The sequence below is a fragment of the Lynx rufus genome, unplaced genomic scaffold (assembly GCF_022079265.1).
Source record: "Lynx rufus isolate CCGP_SWC_20201006 ecotype Redwood Valley unplaced genomic scaffold, mLynRuf1.p SCAF_8, whole genome shotgun sequence".
NCBI lineage: Eukaryota > Metazoa > Chordata > Mammalia > Carnivora > Felidae > Lynx > Lynx rufus.
The window spans coordinates 118,120,640-118,132,390 of NW_025814896.1; the positions used below are offsets into that span (position 1 = coordinate 118,120,640).

At 49.4% G+C, this 11,751-nt stretch overlaps 1 long non-coding RNA gene across 1 annotated transcript; it reads right to left on the reverse strand.

Annotated features, from left to right (window-relative positions):
* Positions 1–610: 610 nt before the first annotated feature.
* On the reverse strand, positions 611–2,370 carry LOC124503284 (uncharacterized). The gene is made up of 2 exons (XR_006960144.1): positions 954–2,370; positions 611–672 (listed from the first exon to the last, which is right to left on the reverse strand). It is a non-coding gene; the product is annotated as an uncharacterized LOC124503284 (long non-coding RNA).
* Positions 2,371–11,751: the final 9,381 nt, after the last annotated feature.

The following is an 11,751-nucleotide window of genomic DNA, read 5'->3' on the forward strand; positions in this document are numbered from 1 at the left end:
CTCCAGTCCCTTTTTCTTTAAATAAACTATTTTTTTAGAGCAGTGTTAGGATGACAGCAACGTTGAGAGGGGTATGCAAAAATTTCCCATATAAGCCCACGGCCCCTCACTGTCCACATCCCCACCAGAGCCGTACAGCTGACGGTCCACAAACCTGCATTCAGTCACGTGGGCCCACCAACGACCCGTCATTATCACCCAAAGCCCATCATTTACATTAGCGCTCACTCCAGGTGTCGTACATTCTGTGGGCTCAAGCAAATGCATAATGCCCTCTCTCCATCATTGTGGTATCGTACAGAGTAGTTTCACCGCCTAGAAATCCTCTGTGCTCTGCCCATTCAGCCCTCCCTCCCCTCTAACCCTTGGCAACTGATCTTTTTATTGTCTCTGTAGTTTTTCCTCTTCCAGAATGTCACGTAGTCGGAATCGTACAGTGCTGTAGCCTTTGTGGTTTGGCTTCTTTCCACAGAGGAATAGGCATGTAAGGTTCTTCCATATCTTTTCATGGCTTGGCAGCTCATTTCTTTAGTGCTGAAGAATATTCCAGTGTCCAGATGGACCACGGTTCATTTACCCATCCATCCACTGAAGGACGTCTTGGTTGGCATTTATGAATAAAGCCGCTATAAACATCTGCGCGCAGGGTTTTCAACTCTTTTGGATGAATACCTAGGAACACCATTGCAGGTTTATAAAGAGCAGGTTTAGTTTTGTGAGAAACTGTCAAATTGTCTTCCAAAGTGGCTCTACCATTTTGTCTCTCCACCAGTAATCGTGTGGCTTTAATTTTTTTACTCAGAACTAAAAAGTGCCTTACTTATGACTACGTAGCCATTAGTTGGCAGAGCAGGGACCAACAAGCAGTCCTTCTGGTTCCAAATTATGGGCGGTTTCCTCTGGCGGCATTGCCCATCCGCTAGACAGGCCCTCACAAACACATTCACACTTACTCGCCATTGCTTTTGAGAACTGATTCTTGGTGCGGATGTGTCCCAAAGCATTCCTTTTCCGCCCCATCCGGGAAAGGCCGCCATCTGGTCCCTGCAGCTGAGAGGCTTGTGATGCTCTTGCACAGTGCCCAAGTGCGTACAGGGGCCAGTGTCCAGGCGTCCCAAGCTTACCTGTACCTGGAGGAGAACCAGGTGGCTCTGGGAAGCCCTTCCTCCTTTCAGAGCCGACTCAGCCAGCCCCAGAGTCCTAGGCGTCACCGTGCCCCCATCAGGGACTGGCAGAGGAAGAGAAACTGCCCCCACACACCCACCTCTCACTCCAGCTACACGTCTGCCTGTCCTTCCTTCCTTCCTTCCTGAGGTGAAATTCACAGAACAGCATTAATCATCTTAAAAGGGTATAGAGTTCAGTGGCATTCAGTACATTCACGATGTTGTGTAACCACTACCTGTACCTACTTTTGAAACATTTGCATTATCCCCAAAGAAAACCCCACGAAGCTATCACTCCCCTTTCCTCTTTCTCCCTCGCTCCTGGCAACCGCCAACCATTCAGCCCCTTTGGGTTTACCTATTCTGGTTATAGAATAAACAGAATCTGTGTCCGGTTCCACACACATTTCTCAGACCACACTTTCTGTAACTTCCTGAGGAAGGAGGAGGAGGAGGAGACCTCTCTTGCTGCCTTTGCCTCTGGCCCCACCCCCTTGTCCATGGTGCCCTGTGCCTCCTGCTCACGGTATTTGTGGTCCAGCGAATCCACTCTATGGCATTTCCTATTTCTTTGAACTATTGTGAGCAAAGGACTTTGTTCATAAATTCATTCAACGAATAGCTCATGAGCTAGCAGGGGAGACAGGGGAACCGTCATTACGACGTGTGATCAGGCAATACTGTGGATTTTTCAGAGAGGCAGGGGAGCCGTAGAAGAGACACATCACTGAGCCTCAGGGTTTGGGTGGTCAGGGAAGAGACCAGGGGGATGGGGACCCGCATCTGTCTGATTCATCCGTTTCCTTAGGACTTAAGAGAGTTCCTGGCACATAGAACCAGGATGAATGAACAAGCCAGTCAACCAATCAATAGAGCTCTCAGCTAAGAGCTGAAGGATGGATACAAATCTGCAAAGCATATCATTTCATCATTTCATATCTGAAACCTTGGAGGCAAAGGTTCAGCCGCTTTAATACACTGAAAGACATAGTGTCTAGATGGACACTGAAGGGGAGGCAGGTGGGAGATGGGGCCAGAGCATGCAGGGCCTTGGAGGCTACATGGAGTAGCTTGACTTTAACCTGAGTGTGAAGAGGAAGAATTTTAAGCACACTTGCATTTTAGAAACTCATCTTTCTTTTTTTTTTTTTTTAATTTATCTTTTTTTGACAGAGAGGGAGAGGAAGAGAGAAAGGGAGAGAGAATCCCAAGCAGGCTCCGCATGGATAGCGCAGAGCCCCATGTGGGGCTCGAACTCACAAACCGCGAGATGGTGACCTGATGGTGACCAAAATCCAGTCAGACACTTAACCGACAGAGCCACCCAGGCACCCTTAGGAACGCATCTTTCTAATCCAGATTAGAGATTAGGATGATCTGATGACGTGCCAGGACAGACAGACATCGTTCTCGCCCTCCTCCAGCTGATGTTTCCATGGGAAACAGAGGTACTTGATACATCATATAAAATAATTAATTCAAAAGTCATAAGGGCACAAGGTGTTCTGAGGGATGCCATGGGTCAGGGAAATCCTCTTGAAGACAGCGACCTTTAAATCGAAACCTGAGAAATGAACAAGATTTGGTCAATTCAAGAGAGAGGCAAAGAGCTTTCCAGACCACCCGGAAGCTATTAGGAAGGTCCTGAGCAAAATGTGCTAAGAGGACTGAGAAAGGTCTAGTGTGTTTGCCGTGCATGGTGTGAGGCTGGGAGTTGGATCAGCTGAGGCTAAGGGATACGTGAGGCTCAGACCCCAAAGAACAGTCTTACACATTTTGGACTTACCCTAAGTCAAATAGGAAGTCTTGAATGATGTAAGCAGGATCCTATTTTGAAAAATGGGATAACTGGCATTTCTCTTTTGTGTTTCTGTGCATGTGACCTTCTTCCTGGTCACTGCAATTATGTGCTTGCTTTGGAAGTGAAGTTAGGATTATCGAAGACAAAAAATGCTGGGAAGATAAGTAATGTTTAGCTTCTGACATCCACGACAGATTTTTTTTTTTTCAGCCAGACAGTAGTCTTGAAAGTTCATCATTGTTAGGAAATGGGGTATTCTAGATGTCTGTAACTTCCTCTTTAAAAGATATCAAGAAGTACGCCTGCTGGTAGAGCTTTACTTCAGGAAGAAAACCGAGAAGAAAGCCCCGCTCTTAGGTTTGGAAAATATTGGGGAGGAGGCAAGAGAGGAAGGAGGTGTGGAAGGAAGTCAGGTGTGTGTCCTAATCATCCATCTTGCAAGTCCCAAGTGGAGGTGTGTTTGATGGGGGAGGGGGTGGTGGTTTCTCAGGCCCTGAGAGGCGATTTCTGTACATATCTCTCTAGAGGTCGTCACACCAAAGTACACTTCAGTGTGGTTAGGCACAGGGAAGGTTTGAATTTAGCCTTCTCTCTTGGAGTTGTGAGTTCGAGCCCCATGTTGGGTAAATGTCACCTTCTCAAGCCACTCTGGTTCCCATATGGTGTTAAAATGATGGCAACACTAGAGGTTTAGCTGTGGGTTTTGCATAAGAAACTAACCAGAAGCGGATAGTTCGAAAGCCTAAGATTAAAAAAAAAAAAAAAATGCATTGAACAACAAGCATTGACAAAGTCCTGTCATTTAACAGCTATTTCCTAGTAAAATGCTTGGGCCCCAGAACAGCAGGAAGTAGACTACGAACCCCCTGAAGCTCCCAATGCCCATTTCAAGCATAGCTTGAGGGGTGATGGACCAGGAAGAACCTTCCGGAAGGAAAAGCCCAGAGACAGACAGTGAACGAAAAGAATTCTTCCCAGTGAACAGAAAAGGGGCTAACCAAGAATTTAACTCCACTGCTCAGGAGGGAGGTCTTTACTCCTTCGGCCTATTAGCACTGGATGCTTGCTACAAACCAGGGCCTGATGTGTTCCCATGCTTCCCTTTTCTGAATGGAGGTCTTCGCTGCAATTACCACGTCCCCCTTCCACCTGGTGTAGGGTGGCGTCTTTGAGCTTATTGTTTTCGAGTGGAGCTAAACTTGAAGCCCACGGAGAGGACTGCACATCGCCTGATAATCCTGGGCTCGGATCCGCATGAGGTTTTGGGATGGTCTCCCCTGGGAGGGGAGGAGATAATTCAGTACATGGGAAGAGGGGAGCATATGAATTTTTAGGTGGCCAAAGGGCCGACTCCAGCAGAAACAGCTAGTTGTTTACTCCAGTATCCATTCTCCCCTTTTTCCTTACGAACATAACCCCTCGTTTTATTACTAAGACTGTATTTAAGATTGTGTATCTCAGACTCCCTTGCAGCTACCTAGCTCTGGCCTCAGGATTGTAAGTTCTAGCTAATAAAATAGAAACAGAAGCGTCCTAAGATTTTTCAGGGAAGGAGTCAAAATAAAAGGGGGCCATTCCTCTATCCTGCTTCTTGGAAAGCAAATGTAATGGCCTGGGGTTGCTGAGAATTGGGTCATGGGATTTAGGGTCACACTTTGGGATCGGACGAGAAAGAACGGCTCGAGGGCCCTGGCCCCTGACAACCTCATGAAACCATGAGACGAGCCCTTAAACTCCAGCTCCAGACTTTTATAGGGGAGAATAAAACCCGGTGTGTTTAAGGTTCTGTTCGTTTGGGTTTTCTGTCACAGGCAGCTGAAAGGAATCCTAACTGATCTATCTCTAGGGTGGGTTTTGAGCACAGGAGGCTAACATAATCCGTCTGGGGGTAGGGCCCCAGAACCTGCAGCAGCAGGAAGCAGAGTGTTGAACATACAAAAGCAGTCCGGGCAGCAGCGTGGGGGTAGGGGAGGTGGCCGCAGTTGTCGCCGGGGAGGGGTGATGGGGCGGGGACCAGGATGGCGGCAGTGGGGCTGGATGGAACATTCAGATTTGAAACATAGTTAGGAGGTGAGGCAGTGCCCTGCACTGAGACGGGCGGTGAGGCAGAGATGAGGGTCATGGGCAGGAAGAGGGAAGCAAAGAAAATGGCACGTCCAAGGAGCAGTTAGCGGTGCTGGCCGCTGTGCAGTGGGCAAGGAGATGCAGGCTGTGATGTGTGGGATTTGGTCACAGGGAAGTGGTGTCAGGGCCGTGGGGGTGGCAGCCAGCTGCAGGGGGTGAGTTGGGGAGGAAGTGGCCCAGCGAGTGGAGAGAACTCCTCCGAGGCTCTCCTTGACTAGGAAGCTAAAACTGGAGGAGGGGTCTAGGAAGGTTCTTGGCATTTTTTTTTTTTTTTTTTTTTTTTTTTTTTTTTTAGAGAGAGAGAGTGTGTGTGTGTGTGTGCAGAAGCTGGGGAAGGGCAGAGGGAAAAGGAGAGAGAGAATCTCAATCAGGCTCCGTGTCCAGTGCAGAGCCGGACACGAGGCTTGATCTCACGACCATGAGGTCATGACCTGAGCCGAAATCAAGAGTCAGACGCTTAACCGACTGAGTCACCCAGATGCCCCTGGTTCTTGGCACTTTTAAGATGGGTGAGATTTAACCTAGTTGAACGCTGATGGGAAAGGAAGGGCCCCTTGGAGAGGTAAAGGTCCAGGACAGAAGAGGAAGGGGAGGACACTGGCTCACGAGGTTCCCCAAGCACAAGGACCATGTAAGACCCGGAGCTGGCACTACAGGGAGCCTGGGGGAGCCTGGGGCTTCTCTGTGAAAGCAGGCAGAGGAGGGAAGGTGGCAGGCAGGCTGTCGATTTAGCGATGGCAGGACGAGGAGATCCCCTATGGATGGCCCACACGCTTTCTGCCAAGTGGCCGTGATGTCATCCGTGGTAAGTGCGGTGGCAGGAGAAGATTTGGGAGAGACAGGAGGCAGCGTGAGCACCCCTTCTGGGAAACAAGAGAGAGAACTGGCCAGGAGCACAAAGGGTCGAGGCTCCGGCCGGGCTGGAGCCATGAACTGGTGGCGGCACCAATCTGCAAGCCTGGCTGGTTTTCTCCAGAAGGAAATCCCGAATCTGGCTTCACACTCAGCAGAGCGTGTGCACCTGCAAATCCCGGACCCTCCTCGAATTAACGCGCCTCCCCGCCCAGCTCCTCCGCTTGCCCTCTTGCTCCTCTGGTTTTTATTCCTGCGACCAGAGGTCTTGGATCCCCAGGAGCACCTTCTTGCCTCTCTGAACTCACTGCAAGCTCTGGCCGTCTCCTGGGCTGTGGGCAGGGCCTCCTCAGGGACCCCCCCGTCTCGGCTTCCTTTCTCCCCTTCACCGCCCACCCCTGGCCCGCATTCTAATGCATTCAACTTCTGAGTGTGACTGTCACTGTGTCACTCCCCATTCAAAACCACTCTGCAGCTCCCGATACTTCAAAATAAAAGCTCTCGTTTCCGCTTACTTTTGGGATCTTGGCTTGAAAGCCCCTAGTTCTGGGAAGCTTTCCTAGACTAGGGAAAGTGTCAGTGGTCCCTGCACCTGCGACACCTTATAAGTCTTCTCTGAGACACTCCATAATTACTTGATCCTCCCCTCATTAACGATGGCAAGGAGTGTGAGCGCGTGTGCGCGCACGCGCGTGCACAGACACATGCTCCCTTATCACCTCTATCTCCCCAGCACGAGCACATTGCCTGCCTGATGACTGATAAAAAGAACCGAGCCTGTCAGTAAGGCCCTGGGGGTCTCAGGTTAAATTTCCATCACCCCATAAGTCAATCCATGCTCCAGATACTGGGGACTCCTTTCCAGTCCCCGAAGCTGCCCCCCACTTTCCTCCCTCACCAGGGGTCTTTGCTCCAACTGCTCCCTCTCGTACAGACATGCCCTCCTTCTGGCCCAGGGCCCTTCCACTGCGGATTCCACTGCAGAATCTTCTCTGAAACCCCCACCCGCCACAGGCTGAACCCCAGAACGTCAGCTCCTGGAATGCCTGCCTTCGTCAACATTTCACCCCCACCAGACTCGAACCTTGAGGGAAGCTTCCAGTTTGTAGTTAATCGATAACACATGAACAATGAAAACGTTTGCTTGTGAAGCCAAGAGCCATCTTCTACAAAACACTCGTCTAACTAGTGTCCTATGCAACTCTGTCCCCGATGGTGACTTTCATGGTGCCACACACTTAGTAGGGACACAAAAATATTCTTAAATGCAGATGATATTTTCTCCCTCATATGTGTAGGAATATGGTGGCGACAGTCTCCACCTACGCATTCATTTTGAAAATTAATTTAAACGCAGGTGTCCCGTGTTTACAACGTGAAAAGGATGTCTGTTTTCATCAGGGAACAAAGTCTGTCTTTTCAGGTTTATTCCATCTTTACTTGAGAAACAAACGCATGCCTTGTGCAGCGGATCAAGGTGGTGACTGTATTCACCAGTATACCAGACACACCACTGCGTAAGGGAAAAGGAATTTCTCCCAGAGCTGATAATTTCCAACACGTTCAGTAACGTTTGTCTCTCGGGCTTCTGAACGAGACCATGAATGTGTAGGTGCCTGAAATCTACAAAACACTAAAATAAGGGGGAAACTATATTGCTATCCATATATATGAGCTTATTTTCTGTGCTGATGTTTCAGGATGGTTTTTTTAGTTCAGAAAACGGACTCATTGGGATTCTGAAAAGTACTGCCTAGCTATAAATCCATGGAGACAGAAAGCAGATTGGTGCTTGCCAGGAACGGGGGGGGGGGGTGGGGTGGGGAGGGAACAGGGAGCAATTGCTTGATGGGTCAGGGTTTCCTTTTGGGCTGATGAAATGTTTTGGAACTAGACAGGAATCCGTGTTGCACAACACGGTGAAGGTACTACATGCAACTGAATTGTTCACTCTAAAAGGGTTACTTTTAGGGGCGCCTGGGTGGCTCAGTCAGTTAAGCGGCCGACTTCAGCTCAGGTCATGATCTCACGGTCTGTGAGTTCGAGCCCCGTGTCGGGCTCTGGGCTGATGGCTCAGAACCTGGAGCCTGTTTCAGATTCTGTGTCTCCCTCTCTCTGACCCTCTCCCGTTCGTGCTCTGTCTCTGTCTCAAAAATAAATAAATGTTAAAAAAAAAGTTTTTTTTTTAAATAAAAGGGTTACTTTCAGGGGTGCCTGGGTGGCTCTGTCGGTTAAGCGTCCGACTTCGGCTCAGGTCATGATCTCATGGTTTGTGTGTTCAAGCCCCATGTCAGGCTGTGTGCTGACAGCTCAGAGCCTGGAGCCTGCTTCGGATTCTGGGTCTCCCTCTCTCTGCCCCTCCCCCACTCTTCATCTCTCTCTCTCTCTCTCTCTCTCTCTCTCTCTCAAAAACATTAAAAAATTTAAAAGAGGGGTGTCTGGGTAGCTCAATTGGTTAAGCATCCAACTTCAGCTCAGGTCATGATCTCAAGGTTTGTGAGCTCGAGCCCCACGTTGGGCTCTGTGCTGACAGCTCAGAGCCTGGAGCCTGCTTCCGATCCTATATCTCCCTCTCTCCCTCTGCCCCTCCCCCACTCATGCTCTGTCTCTGAAAAATGAACAAACTATTAAAAAAATTTGTTTAAATAAAAGGGTTACTTTTAGGTTATGTGGACTCCACTTTAATACAAAAGTCACATATCACTTACATAATACTGAATATTTTTCTGAAGGTCCTACAAGAGAAGGCAGTGCTGTATTCTAGAACAGCCCCAGATGGAAGGCTCCGTAGCACCCTGTACCTCACCTCTGGATAAGGAATGGGGTCCCGCCGTGTACAAGCAGGGCCACGTCCTCAAAGCGTCCTCAGAGACACACTGCCGAGCACCGGTACAGATGCCACTACAAACCAGGCCAAATGCTGCTGAGGGTTTGTATTTTCATCTGTTTCTCCTTTGGCTGACACTGGGGCTTGTTAAGGTGTTTAGTTTGATTAAGGAGTTTTCTAGCTCCAGAGGTGGAGCCCAAAGCAGATTTTATTTTTTCCTTTAAACGAGTGGAATTTTCCAGTGACAACAACCCACAGACGGTGGATCAAGCCCCGGACACTTTGCTGGGCCATCTGTCCACCAGCGCCCAGAGGAGAGGAAGGGGGAGGAGCCTGCCCACGGGGCAGAGTCGTGGGCTAACAGTTTCCCTCCACTTGGGGCAGGTTCTGCAAAGGCAAGGGCTGACTGTAAAAGGGGTGGGTGGACTTGTCCTAACAGCTCACGGTTTCTCAGGAAACAGTCCTTTCATTGTCTTGTCCAAGGAGGAACCTACTGCCAGGATGTAAGAACAGCGTCGCGGATCAGGAGTGAGGTGGACCCGGAGGGGAGGCCATCAGCCCTCCTCCTTGCTGGGGCCCTGGGCCAGCGAGGGCTGAGCTGCCCGTGCACAAATATCCCATCCGTCCTTTAAATTCGTGGGGCCCAAAGGGAAATCACACCTTTCCATTTCAAACATGGCGCTGGAGCCCAGAGCCCAGTGGCTGAACTATAATCAGATGGCCTTAGTCAACTTTATAACCAAGGTCTATGGGTTTTAATCACTTACGTCTCCTCCTGATTTTAGCACTTCGTACCTTGTCACATGGCTTCACACACAGGGTGTCATTCAGTAGCCCAAGAGACAAATGCTGCCGAACGTCTTGGAAAATACCGGCTCCGGAAAAATTCCTTCTCTCTCACGCAGTGGCAGTGCAATGAACAAAGAAAGCCTGGTGACAAAGTTCTGTGCACCTGGGGAACTCTAGGTCCAACAAAAGAGGGGAGTCCCAGGAGTCTCTCGCCAACACATCCTTCCTCTACCTAACCCTTGAAACTCCAACCTTGTTGGAGATGTCATCAGTACAATTTGCCATAACCCAGGCCACTCCAACGGGTTTGGACCAGGATAGCCTAGACTTAGCAGTGACTGAAAAGTTCCCTGACAGAGGTAGGTCTAGGGACCCAACTGTGGCAGCCCCTTTTGGTTTTCCTCAAAACAAAAACAAAAACAAAAAACAAACAAGAGACTGAAGATCTGTCCGGATGCTTTTAAGGCATTTAGAGGCGCCCAAAGAGGCAGGCCTGCTTACGACTCCATCTCCTAAGTGCCCGGCAATCATCGACCTCTCTAATTGCCATGTGGGCGAAGAGGTGGAATTTAAACGAAGTAGATTTCCAAGTGTTATTGAAAGATGAAAGGTGTTACGGAAGTGCCTGGGCATGAGAGGTGCGCATAGACACGTGAGCACAGGCTTCTCTCTGGGCGGCACAGTCCCCAGAGCCTACGGAAGCCCGTGTGAACACTCCCAGCATCCGACACTTAACACCGCCAAGGGACACATTCGCTGTTCAGGAAGACACCTCTTTTCTGTGGTGTCTGCTGGGGCAGAGGAGGTCCCCGGGAGGTCCCACGCTGAGACTTGGGAGTGCCCCGTCCCCTAATGCCGCAGGCCCTCTCAAAACGGAAAGGGGGAGCTACCCTAATCCTTGTGGTGTGGGTGCTCTGAGTATACTATCATGACCCTCCCCCTCTACAGAGGAGGAGACTAAGGCTCAGAGAGGTTACATGGCTTCCTCCAGAACTCAACAGCCACTGAGTAGTGAGGGCAGGCCCTTCTGACTCACGGTCCGCTGCTCTCGGGTCCTCCAGAGAAGGGAGCCTGCATGCGGAGCTTGTCGGAAGCAGACTTGCAGTGCCTGGTGTAATTTCAGGGGCTAATTCTCAGCCAGCTGCCAACCACAAGCACTAACTAATGAAAGCCTGGCCACCCTAGCACTTATGCTGCAAGGCATAAGCAGCCCCAAACAGATGTTGCCCATTTACCCCGGGGTTTCCTGGTCTACAGGGCAATGGGGTCTGGGCTGACGCTTCTCAGTTTCACACCTAACAACCTGTGTCTTTCCAGGGAGAAAATCTGGAGACGTGATCATCCACTTAGGCGCACCCCTCAGTTGTTTTCCGAGGCCTTTCCCACACGTGATCTCATTCGACCACCTGGACAATGTTCGCGACACGTTTAATTGGTTCTTTGAAGATTCGTGGGTTTCCAGGACCAACCTGTTCAAACAAACTACCTCCAGGAAGGGACAGCACCTTGAACTTTTATTGGCTCACACCTTGGCAGTAGTTGGCAGCTAGCTGAGAATCAGGCCCTGAGAAACGGGAACAGGATTGGGAGGAGTTGGGGGAGGTTCGAGAGGAGAAGCAGGAGAAAGGAAATGGGGGCAGCTGTGAGCCGGGGCCAGAGGCCCACCTCACCGTTTTGCAGAAAGAGGTCCTAGGAGGGCCATTTCCCTGCCTTGCCCACCCACCAGAGAGACCAATTCTACCCCAAGGCCAAAGGTAGAAAAGTCTAGAAGAAAAAGAGAAGGGACAGGAGAGACGGGAAGAAAAGATGGAATAAACCAACCATCAGAGGCTCTTCAATCTTAATCATTTTATTCTACAAAAACTACTCAATTGAAAGTGGGAAAGCTAACCAAAAAAAAAAAAAAAAAAAAAAAGTTTAATATGTTCTTTCTTCCATAGCAGCAAGCTTTTCCTAACAAGCTTTCTTTAGTGCAAATACTGTAGGCTTGGATTACAGTAAAATAACAAAACAACAGAAAATACCACCAGAGATGCTTCAGAGCAGAACTACTCCTCAATTTTCAAAACTACACAAAGATTTTTGAGCTCGCAGTCCTGCCTGGAGAGGCCTATTTAGAAGCCTTTCCAATGTGACCATTTCACCAATACTTAAACAAAAAAAAAAAAAAAAAAAAAGAAAAAGAAAAAAAA